This window comes from Callithrix jacchus, chromosome 13 (assembly GCF_049354715.1).
Source record: "Callithrix jacchus isolate 240 chromosome 13, calJac240_pri, whole genome shotgun sequence".
Lineage (NCBI taxonomy): Eukaryota > Metazoa > Chordata > Mammalia > Primates > Cebidae > Callithrix > Callithrix jacchus.
The window spans coordinates 119,758,933-119,770,789 of record NC_133514.1 but is presented as its reverse complement, the minus strand read 5'-3'; positions in this window follow the sequence as shown (position 1 = coordinate 119,770,789).

Below are 11,857 nucleotides of genomic sequence, written 5' to 3'. Positions count from 1 at the left end.
CATCCATTTTCACCAAGTATAATCCCATCACAGTTAGTCAGTGACCTGCTTTGAAAATTTCTCGTCCTGATGTGAATGATGGTTTTATGGAAAACAAAGAACTGAAGAAACCTGGAAACATAATGAATAAAAAGTCATAGCTTCAGTCCAGGAAAAACTCAAATGCATATTGTGGGGCTGAAAAATCAGATCAGTTCTATGTTTAGACAAGAAGAATGTGTTTTCTTTCATTAGAGGACTTCACAGAAGAGGAAAAGGTATCAGAAACTGCTCAGATTAAAAAAAAAAAAAAAGTAAGAGCTTAGTGAAACTGATGATACTCATTTCCATGCTAAAATATTCCAAGATTACCACTGTAATTAAAGCACAGTGGGTATAATTATTGGTATAATTATTTAACAGCCCCTATGTTCATATCCTGAGCTTAATCAATGGATGGATCTTACCTCTCATTCCCTTCCCCATCCCCAGAAGGCAGCCCGATTCGAAGTGCGGGCCACGCACTCAGGGAGAAAGGAAGAGCAGGAGCTCTGCGTGAAGGTGGAGTGGGGTGCTGTGGGTGAGATGACCTCCAGCCCACCTGGGAGGAGCTTCCACATCTTCTCAGGAACATCCTGGCACAGGCTCTGCCCCACCATCAAACTATGGTTCTTTCCAGCACTTGGGAATTGGCGCCTGCATATTCACTTATTTAGTGAGTACATATCCAGCTCCAAACCTGTCCCAGACTGTGCTTGCCAAGGTGCTCACATCCACCGGCCAGAGCCCTTGCTGCCATCCTGAAAAAATGCTGATGCGGTCTGCAGCGGGGATCCTCCTGTCCCATTGTAATCTGGGGAGAAGTACTCACCAGCTCTCTGGCATTTCCAATTATATCCTGACAGGCCCACACAGTCCCTCATGCTGAACTTCAGAGTTGTAAGGAAGTGCCTTAACTCTAAGCAGACCTCACGCCTACTCTCCTGTCTGTGAATACTGGACATATCCTTCTGTTGATCCCAACTTTCTCATCCCAGGTTCTCAGTATTGACACACCCATCCCTATTCACCTCCTGGAATAATCATTAGGTTCTAAACAGACTCCACTTTATCCTCTAAGTTTTGCAGAAAAGTTTCTCCATCCCTTTGCCTTCACTGAAATCTGATACTTCACTGTGGGCATTGATTCCTTGCAGCCCCTGGAGATAGGAGCTTCTAGCCCTCTGATACCCTGTAGCCCCCAAGAGAAGTGAAACCCCTGGAAAGGGAGTGGAGTTGGCATTGCCCTGATGCCATCGTTACTCCTCACCTGTACTCTCCCTGTCTCCACTCACCCCTTCTGCTGGAGCATTCTCTAACCATGGCCTTGCTATCATCCCACCTCCCAGGCACCTGCCTTTCTTTGCTGAAGACTGCAACCCTGTTCTGTGATCTGAGGTGATCAGAGAAATCTTCAGTGATCTGGGGTGTCTTGGCTATTCCTGGGGAGTGTCACTATCCTGACAACATTAGGTCTGAAGACCTACTGGATCACAATGCCAAACCTGAACCATGTCATCACTCAGAAATACTTCTCAAAAGTTATCCTTGGACACCACTGTGTTTTCTGCAGCCCTCTGTGATCCTCACTCCTGACTGAGTCCCCAGTGCCGTGATCCTTCTGCTTTTCTCTGTGTTATCCAGCTGTGACTTTCCTCACTCAGAACTTCTCTCAAACATGCTAAAATGACTCCATCTCTTCGTTGCTGTTGTTGAGACGGAGCCTCAGTCTATCACCCAGGCTGGAGTGCTGTGGTGCGATCTCGGCTCACTGCACCCTCCACCTCCTATACCCAGACAGGCACACGCAATCCCTCATGCTGAAACTCAGAGATGTAAGGAAGCCTTTATTCTAAGCAGACCTCATGCCTACTCTTCTGTCCGTTAATACTGACTGACCATGCAATATGGGTTCATGCGATTCTCCTGCCTCAGCCTCCTGAGTAGCTGGGATTACAGGCATGCACCACTATACCCAGCCCATTTTTGTATTTTTAGTAGAGACAAGGTTTTGCCATGTTGGCCATGCTGGACTTGAACTCCTGACCTCAAATGATCCACCCGCCTCGACCTCCCAAAGTGCTGGGATTACAGGCGTGAGCCACTGCAACCAGCCAATAAATAACCCCATTTCTTCCACCTGATCTGCTCAGTAAATAAATAATCTAAAATTAATGCCATAATTTACTTTTTCATACCTTCTACAACTAGATATCTAGCAAAGAAAAGTTCTACACCTGCTCCAAAATGCTGTCAAAACACACGTGTATGGAGAGCCCACAGTATGCCAGGCGTGGGCACTATGAAAATGGTGGAGACACAGGACATAAAACACAGAGTCTGGGGGGAGAGGGACAGCAACAGCGCAATGCAGTGATCACAAGAAGACGAAGTGCATCAGACACGTAGAAATCCAGGTGTTCCTGGAGATTGCTGGGATAACTACTCATTTCTCTGAAAATCAGTAAATGAAGAGTAAGAGTTAAGCACTGGTGCTGCTTTTCTGTATAAAACAGAGAACTAAGGAGGTGGTAAGAGATCCTTACTGAGGAAACTCAATAAGTTCAGAAGAAATTGTATGTTAGGAAAATCACTACTTTGTAACCTCTGAGGACATCAAAGATCTGGAAAGCTATCGTGGATGGATAAATTCATCAGCTGGAGAGAAGGCAGCAAGGTGGCAGACTAGAAGGCCCCCAGCCCCTATCTTCTACAGAAACACGGATTTAGCCACCATCGATTGGGGGGAAAGCCATCATGAGAGCTTTGGGGTTCAGGTAAGAGGTAGAGGCACCAGAAATGGGGAAAAACTTGATAAAGGATGAATCAGGAGGCAATTGAATACAGTGATCAACCTTAATATTACATGTCAATAGAATAACAGTAAAGGCGGTCTCTGAGCTCCTGGCACACACGTGTATCCACACTGCCCTGTAATTCTGCTGCGGTGTTTTGATCCAGTTCAGCCCCAAGGCCTGTGAGAATGGGCAACTTTTCTTTGGTTCTTGTTGAATTCAATTACATGAACCATCTCTAGAGGAGCAGAAGAGAACTCTAACTCTGAGAACTTATTAACCTAGAAAAAGAGAATACCCTGGCGGTATGGGAATGCACTCAGAGTGCACTGCAAATCCTGCGAAATGATATTCTTCTAAGAACCTTTCTTCGCAGAGAGCATCCTCACCTCAAATAAGCCCATTGATGTCAGCACCATGAGAAGCCACTTCTCTGTCACCCTTCTCAGTCCCTGAGAGGTGTCAACTTAAGAAGTCATCTTAGCACAGCTTTTCAAACTATGAGAATCACTTTATGTCATGCCCAAGACAATCACGAAGTGTAAAAATTGATCTCAACATTCTCTTGCTGCCCCTCTCAAGTAAGAGGAGAAACAGGGATTTCTCTTAGAGACAAGGACACTTTGTGTTCCATTAGTCGTGTGCTAGGGTGATTACTGAGGCATTACGCTTCATGTGGGTGTTTGAGGTTAAAATCCAGTTACATTAATCACAAAACACTTTGGTCCACACTCCTGGCTCCCACAAATTGTTACATGTCAGAAAACAGTGGCTTATTCTTTTAAACAGTTCTGAGAAATCAGCTCTGTTGCCAGGTGCTATCCGCTAAAGCCCTCCTCCAAGCTCCCATTCCCTAGACAATACGTGGGAAAAGAATTCCTCCCACTGCAGCCCTTCCAATTCCTGCATCACCTGAGGGGAGACCCCAGGAAGCATAGAACACAAGGGTGGGGTGTCAGGAAACACACTGGGAGGCATTGGCCAGGGAAGCAGCAGCAACATGGGCATAGCGTCAGTGCCGCTGGAGATACAGGGACAGCCGTGGCCCCAAGAAACAGGTGAGGCTGAGACTCAATCCTAAGGTCACAGGATGTTCCTCTTCCCCCAGATGTTACCACCATCCCAGCAGGATTCCACGGTAGTAACTGTAATAACAGCCACAAGAGCTGAGAGACACAGACTTCCTCTGAAAAGCTCAAAGCCAAGAGATAAGAACAAGCTCACTGGGGGGCACCTGGATCGGGTACCTCAGGCAAGTGAGGAGTGAGCTCCAATCCTAACAGGACTGGCATCAGTCCTCACTGGAAGGTCCTGCTCCCTCCATTTCCTATGACTCAATACCTGTTCAGCTTTTGGCAGAAAAGCACAGGGCAGCCGCCTTGCAGGGAGAGCACAGCGCAAAGCCACAGGCCAGCAGGAGAACCAGCTCAGGGATGGGGAGACAGACCCTGGGAGGATCAGACGGGGGTCGGGGGGTAGGGATTGTGAGAAACTGTGAGTACGGTGCTAACTCCTTAACCTATTAATGTGAGAATACATTTGCATATGTTAATTGTGTTATTACTACGGAACGGGCCACAGGCAGTCTGGCTAAGAAAAACCAGGGCTGCTCAGGCCAGGGCAGAAACACCTCGCAGTGCTGGTGGGCTGCCTTTTCGGAAAACAGCCTGGCACTTCCATAGAATCCTAAACACAAACCCACCCACCACCCGGCAACGCCACTCCTGAGTGCACACACAAGAGAAGTGAAGACATTCGTCCACACAAACTTCCACGGGGTTACACTACACACAGAAAACTGAGTAAACTTGTAAAATAAAAAGTTATTGTAAAATAAAATATTGCAAACAAAAATTCACCGGAGTGTCCGTCAGTTGGTTATTCCCAGTACCACGCCGATGACGCCTAAGGATAGACCCCAAGGTGCTCTCTGAGCGCTGCTGTGTCCCAGGCAGCGTCCCAAGCTCTACCGAGTCCGCGGCCATGAACCGTGAAACCAACAAATAACTACCATGACCCGACCAGCGCTTACGGCCCGCGGAATGCACTTCTGCGACCCGCAAGCCCGAGGTTAATGAAAGGGGTGAGCCGCTCTTGGAGCCACCCAGCCCAGCTGTGGCTGCCCACGTGAGTCCTGCCTGTGGGATGTATGACACAAGATGCCAAAACCATGTTGAGCTGGGCTGCGCGCAAAGATAGATGCTATTTTCAGTTCTCATGACGTTGGGATCCTCCTCCAAATATACGGATGAAAATGTATGTCAAAACATCATATTGTACACCTAGATATAGAAAATATTTCTTAATATTTTATAAATAATGAAAATAAAGACACTGCAGCTTCTATAAAAATAAAACTACAAAAAAATGAGAGTGGAAGCTTTACGAATTTAAGCATTCAGGCCGCGCGCAGTGGCTCACGCCTGTTATCCCAGCACTTTGGGAGGCCAAGGTGGGCGGATCATCTGAAGTCAGGAGTTCAAGACCAGTCTGGCCAACATGGTAAAACCCCATCTCTACCAAAAATAAAAAATTAGCCGGGCATGGTGGTGGGCGCCTGTAATCCCAGCTGCTCAGGAGGCTGAGGCAGGAAAATTGCTTGACCTGGGAGGTGGAGGCTGCAGTGAGCTGAGATCCTGCCACTGTGCTCCAGCCTGGGCAACAACAGCAAAACTCTGTCTCAGAAAAAAAAAAAGAATTTAAGAATTTTGTCAAGAATGCAAATGCTGGTAACTAGCATGGGTTTGAAGGCTCACATTTTTGACTTTTAACCGCAATATTTCACTGCCTGCTAGCCCACTCCCAGAAGTACCATTATATAAGCGAATTTGCACTTAGAGGATACAGCAGTTTCTCAATCGAGGTGCTGCAGACGTGGCTTCCGGACGATCGTCTGGTGCCTGGTGCCATTCTGATAATTGAGAAACGTTTGGCGGCATCCCCGTCTCCACCCACTACAGCCCACGGAAGGCCTTTCCCACACCACAAGAGTCTGCGTGGCCCCCGGGCCCTGCTGAAGTCCCCTGCACAGCAGTCACCCTTAGCTGAGAGGCACTGTGTGCCATAAGGCGATTCGTTTTGGTGGTTGCACTTGGTTTAAGATTTTACTTATAAGATCTAAATACTGTGGACATTATTAGTAAGAGGATATTTGCATAGTTAAATATTGTAGGATAATGGGAAGCATAAATTTTAGATTAATAATATTTTTATATTTTGCTGAGATTATGTTTACTACAGGGCAAATGCTAAGAAGACTGGTTGAATAAATTAGCTGAGCATAATTTGAGATGAAAAATGTAACAGTGGTTCATTTTTAGCTTGCTATAGAATAACATTTCAAAATATATTAAGGGTAAGAATGTCCTAAGAAATGTTCAGGGACTTCTGGAGACAAAATCAAAAACAGGTTTTTGTTCTAGTGCCCTCTGTGACCAGAACTGCTCCTACAGAATGACTCCCTCACTGACAGCAATGAACGACTCTGGAAAACACATTTAAAAAAAAAACTACTGGAAGATACTGGAGAGCTACAAAATGCCAGAACAATGTGGAAGGTGTCCCAGCCGTGGAATAAGGAGCACCCTGTAAGCAGCTCCCCCGGGATTCCACCTCCCCGTGTGGGGCTCCTGGCCAGGCAGAGCACAGCACCTGCAATCAGAAGCCAGGGAGGGAAGTGCTGGGAAGGGGACCCAGGAAACCTGCCGGGGCCATGGAAATGCGTTCTGTATTGATTGGGGTGGTCGTCACACAGATTTATATATTTGTCAAAATTTTTTCTAAATGCACACTTAAAATCATCCATGTTGTTGTCTTTAATTTTCCCCCAATAAGGAAGCAAAGGTACATCAGTGCCTTACAAACAGCAGCAATGTCTCTTACACAGGTAAGTCATCTGCGGCTCGAGGAGTTTAATGGCCCAGGTGGACGCAGGGCTTGGAAAAGGCCTCACACGGCCAAGGACAGAACTGTCTGTTCTCGCTTGCTTATTTTCATGGCTTTGTTGAGAAATAATTCACAGAGCAACAATGCCCCCATTTAAAACGTACAGTTCAATGGTTTTTAGTGCATTCACAGAAAAGGGTAACCATCGCCACAATTTTAGAACATTTTCATCAAAAGAAACTCACATTTTCTTTCTCCATTTTTAACTCACACTAAAACTTGGTTGTGTTGTAAATATCAATTTTCTTTCCTTCTTTCTTTTTCTCTGTATGTATTAGGTATTGCCTTTCAACTCCCACTTCAGAATAAGCAGGGGAAAAATAGGGTCTAAATGTCAAATGTGAATTACAGCTTAGAGCAAGCCAACATTTAAAGCAGTTGGTCATGACTCTTAGCTAGGTGGGTTTTCAGTATCATTTGTTCAGAAGAGAAAGAGAATGGAATAGAAAGTATCAGCATGTGCTCCATGTAACATCAGCATCATTTGATGAAATATATTTTAGGGGTGCGCGTGTGTGTGCATGCGTGTGTGTGTGTGTGTGTGCACATGTGCATGAGTGTGTGCGTGTGTGCACACGTGCACGAGTGTTGGTCCTCACCGCAAAATCTGTTACTATGTAGCCAGTGAAAAAATAGAGAAAACAGTGATTTTCACCATCTCTTTGAGTGTTTTTGGTCTCGTTCGGGTGAAAATGCCTCATCTCTGCCACCCATCCTGCCCCTCCCCTCAGATGCTGCAATTGGTGAGGTGGGGAACAGGCCATGAGCGTGGGTCTTGGCTTGGCTGGGGTGTGAGGTGGGGAGCGGGCTGTGAGCGTGGGTCCCTGCTTTGCTGGAGTGTGAGTGGGGAGTAGGACGTGAGTGTGGGTCCCGGGCTTGGTCAGGGATGCACTTTGTGGGAATCTAAGGGAACTCGAATGACCCCTCTCCCTCAGGCCTATTGTCTTGCTGCAAAATCCTAAGAATCTGAGTGTTATTCCACTTTTCTTCTTTGTATTCCTACTATTAAAAATGGACTCTCCTTCACCTTCCCCTCTGTCTAGGCTAAGAAGCACACTAAGGCACCTCGACATTTCTTCTAAACATTACCTGTCAACATTTAGGAAAATCAGAGGAACAGCCATTCTCCAAGGGAACCTGAGGATACAGTGCTGCCGGCAGACAGCAGGAGCTCCTTCCCCGCCAGGGGTTGGCTTGGGTGTTGGCGTGCAGACCAGCAGCTCAGGGCATATTCAGGAATCCTCTGAGAACCTTCCAAAACTGTGTGAACTGCACTGTGGCCAAGACGTTCTGCAAGCAAAGAGGGAGAGAAAGCAAAGCCCAGTGACCCAGCTCCGGGGCCTCTGCACCACCTCCGTCACCAGCCAACAAGAGCATTTCCAGCTTCTATCCGGTTCTTCAGACTGACTTCTCTACTGGGAAGAACCCATTTTCATGGTGAATTAATGAATAAAAAACAGCTCTGATTTTTTTAAAAAACACTTACCCTTGTACACTCTATTGATATATGCCCAAGAAAATGTCAGCAATGCCGCAGACTGTGCCTCTGCATCTGTGGTGCTGAGACCACGGGTTTAGCATGAGAACGAATCACACCAGAGGCAGCATTGGCTTCGAAGAGAAACCAAGCTTCGGGAGCCTTGCTGGTTCTCAGGACAGCTGATGTGGATGGGGCACGTGGCGTTGTGAGGCCCAGACAGCAGGAGTCTGTTACTCTAATCCCGGGATGGGGTGGAGCTCTGGCTTCCACACAGCACGATTTGCTTTTGAGCCCCCTTTTCCACTGAGTACTTCTTAGTAATTTTTTGACTGGAGTAATTAGTTAGAAATTCAAGGGCCTCCTCTGGCTTCCTGTCCCTGAGAAAGCCCGGAAACGGCAGTGTGGGCATGAGCTCCGGCAAACATGGTGCTAGTCGTGCCGCTTTAGGTCATAACAACAAATACTCCACCTTTCCCAGGGCAACGTTGCCATCAGTCCACAGGTGCCTTAATATTGAGGGAAGTAAAGAGACCTTCTCCTTAATAAAATGTATGCTTTCTATAATGTGCTTGCCTGTGACACACCGCTGACCCCTGGAAGAACTCTTTCCCACCCTGAGAAGCAATCATCATCTCAGAAAAAGGCCTCAGAGTCCACATGCCATGTCTCGGCCACTGAAGGAGTGCTGGACCTCACCATGATACAACCAGCCCATCAGTGCCAAGAATTGAACCACGTTTAGGGGCCAAAAGGGCCGGCCAGGAGCACAGCACATGGGTCTCCCTCAGGGATCAGTGGTGCCAGCAGCAGTGGGTTCGGCGAGCAGCTCCCTGAAGATGCAGGGCTAGGGCGGTCCAGCCATCTCCCGAAGCAGCTCTGGTCTGATAATCTGATTAACAAATGTCCAAATGCACTTTTAACATTAACATCATTATATTACATGAATGATTCCATTCCAGAGTACAGTGTTACCACCATGCTACACCTCAGGTACATGATGGGTTAAAAAGAATGTGGCTGGAAGGCCTAGAAACAGAACCATCGTATAGGATTTTTTTCTAGGACACAGTCAGAATTATACAACTCACTCTGGGACTGTTAGGACCCAGCTCATTTGTATCTCATGCACTACCAGCAATTATCTAGAGACTGTAAGTTGAAAAGTGCTTCAAATTTGGCCTAAATTATGTGCGGATAATTATTGTAATTAGAAAAGTAATTCAGCTCAGAAAACCTGCACATAGAAGTGTGATAAAATCATCTTAGTATTGAATGACAAGGATATACACATAGTTCAGACTCAATTCCAGTTTTAGAAAGCTCCTGGGAAAAGAAGGCTGTCTTTAAAGTCTCCGGATTATTAATTAAGCCACCTACTTTGTTCTAATAGTAAGGAGATACATATATTTGTTCTAATAGTAAGGATATATATATATTTATTCTAATATATATTTTTTCTAATAGTAAGAATATATTTATATTTATTCTAATAGTAAGGAGAGATATATATATACACACACACACACATACACACACATATATACTTGTTAAGGTAAAATTTTCTTTTGGGGAAGAAAATTTAGGATGATAGACATTTTACCTATTTATGCCCAATTTATTGGACCTACGTGGCTGTTTTTCCTTTAAACAATTATACCATAATAGTATTAAGAAGTAATCTGTCATTTGCTTCCCAAATAACCACAAAGTGAGTTGACATTTTCATTGAAGGAAAAAGAGAAAATTATTATGTCTGTGGCACTCATCTAATAAATATATGCTACTGACCTTTCATATGTTAAAGTACATGACTTTTTTTAGAAAAGATAAGATAATGAGAAAGAAATTTTAAGCCCCAAATTAAAAAAAAGAAAAGAAAAAACGACTTACTGGGAACTGAAGCGTCAATGGCTTAGGATCTCAAGCCTTTCTTTAAGTGCTGCAAAATCCCAGCATGCATGTGCTGATTTCAAAGCCCTGACATGCAGTTCTTTGTGAAATGCTAGTCTTGGCACTCACAATTTATTTAAACAGCATGTTATGCTCTAGAGGTTTGCTTCTGCTTAGTATGTGGAAAGCCAGGGGACTGGTTGCCTTGGGCTCAGAGCAGGACGAGGATTCAGAAGGGTTTGGTTTCAGAAGGGTTTGGTTTCAGTAGGGTCTGTGTCCCTGCCTCTCTCTTCTCTCTGCAGGCCGGAGCTACCTGCAGCATTGACCGGGTCTTCCTCCACTCTGGCTCCCCCTGGTGCTCAGTCGTCATTGCCGACTTCTCAGTGCTAGAATCAGTCAAGCAAAAGAGAGAGCAGGAGGCCTCTGGTTATTCTGGTCCAGGATTGGCACTGGGCAAACCTGGGCATCTGGCCATAAAATCAGGCTTTCTCACTGCCCCGGCCCTTTCTCCTCAGGGCAGAGAAACTACTCTGTGGATGCAGGAGAAAGAAAGGTATCCTGTGTCTCTTCCCACTGAAGAATCAATGATTTTAAAGCTAGGTTGAGAGAAGTCACAGCAACTAAAAAACACAAAGAGGAACAAAAGTGAGAAAAAGGCGGGGGGGAAGGAATAAGAAACCACTGGGATAGTACACTTGGTTTAACACAGGTGTAACTGGTACCCTAGGAAGAAAGACAGGAATAAACAGGAGAGAAGAAATATGTGCCAACATTAAAGAAAAAGATCACAGATCCTGGAAGCTCAGCACAGCTTGAGAAGGATAATCAACAGGCAAACAAAAATACTTTCAAACTTCTAGGGAAAAAAAAAAATACAGAGAAAATCTTGAAAGCAGCCAAGAGAAAGAAGCCTTACACATCACTTACAGGACACAAAGAGAATCTCGGCACACTTCTCAGAAGTAATGCAAGCCAGGAGGTAACAGAGGGACACCTCTAAAGTAATGAAAGGGAAATGATTGTCAGAGAGAACTTCATACTCGGAGAAGATGTCTTTCTAAGAAAATGTAAAATAAAGATAATCCAGACCAAAAAAAGAAGCTGAGAAAATGTATTGCTAGCAGGCCTGCTGTACACGAAATGCTAAAATTCTTCAGGCAGGAGCGTGATGCCAAATTGTCACTTGGATAACACAGAGAAACGGAGCTCTGCAAATGGTAAAGTACAGGTAAACACAAAACGTTTTAATTTTTATTCACTTTAAACCCACAACTGGTGTGCAACACTAAAACAGCAAGAGTGTACTATTCGGTCTCTCACATATTGTGGTAGACAGAATAATAGACCCCAAAGATGTCCATATCTAACCCTGGATCTTCAAATATATCATCTTCCATGGCAAGGGGGACTTGGCAGCTGGGATAAAAAGAAGGACCTTGAGACGGGAAGGTTTTCCTGGCTTATCCGCTGAGGCTCAATCTAACCACAGATGCCTTAAAACCAGAACTTCTCCTGGCTGTGGTCAGGGAGGTGTGACTACAGGAGAGCAGCCGCAGAGGTCTGGCTGGCCTTGGAGGTGGACGAAGGGGCTGTAGCCATGAACTCAGTGGCCTCCAGAAGCTGAAGACAAGGAAACCTTCTTCCCTGGAGCCTCCAGAAAGGGGTATAGCCCTGCAAGCCTCTGGACTCCAGCTCAGGGAGACTTTGGCAGACCTCTGGCCTCCAGAAC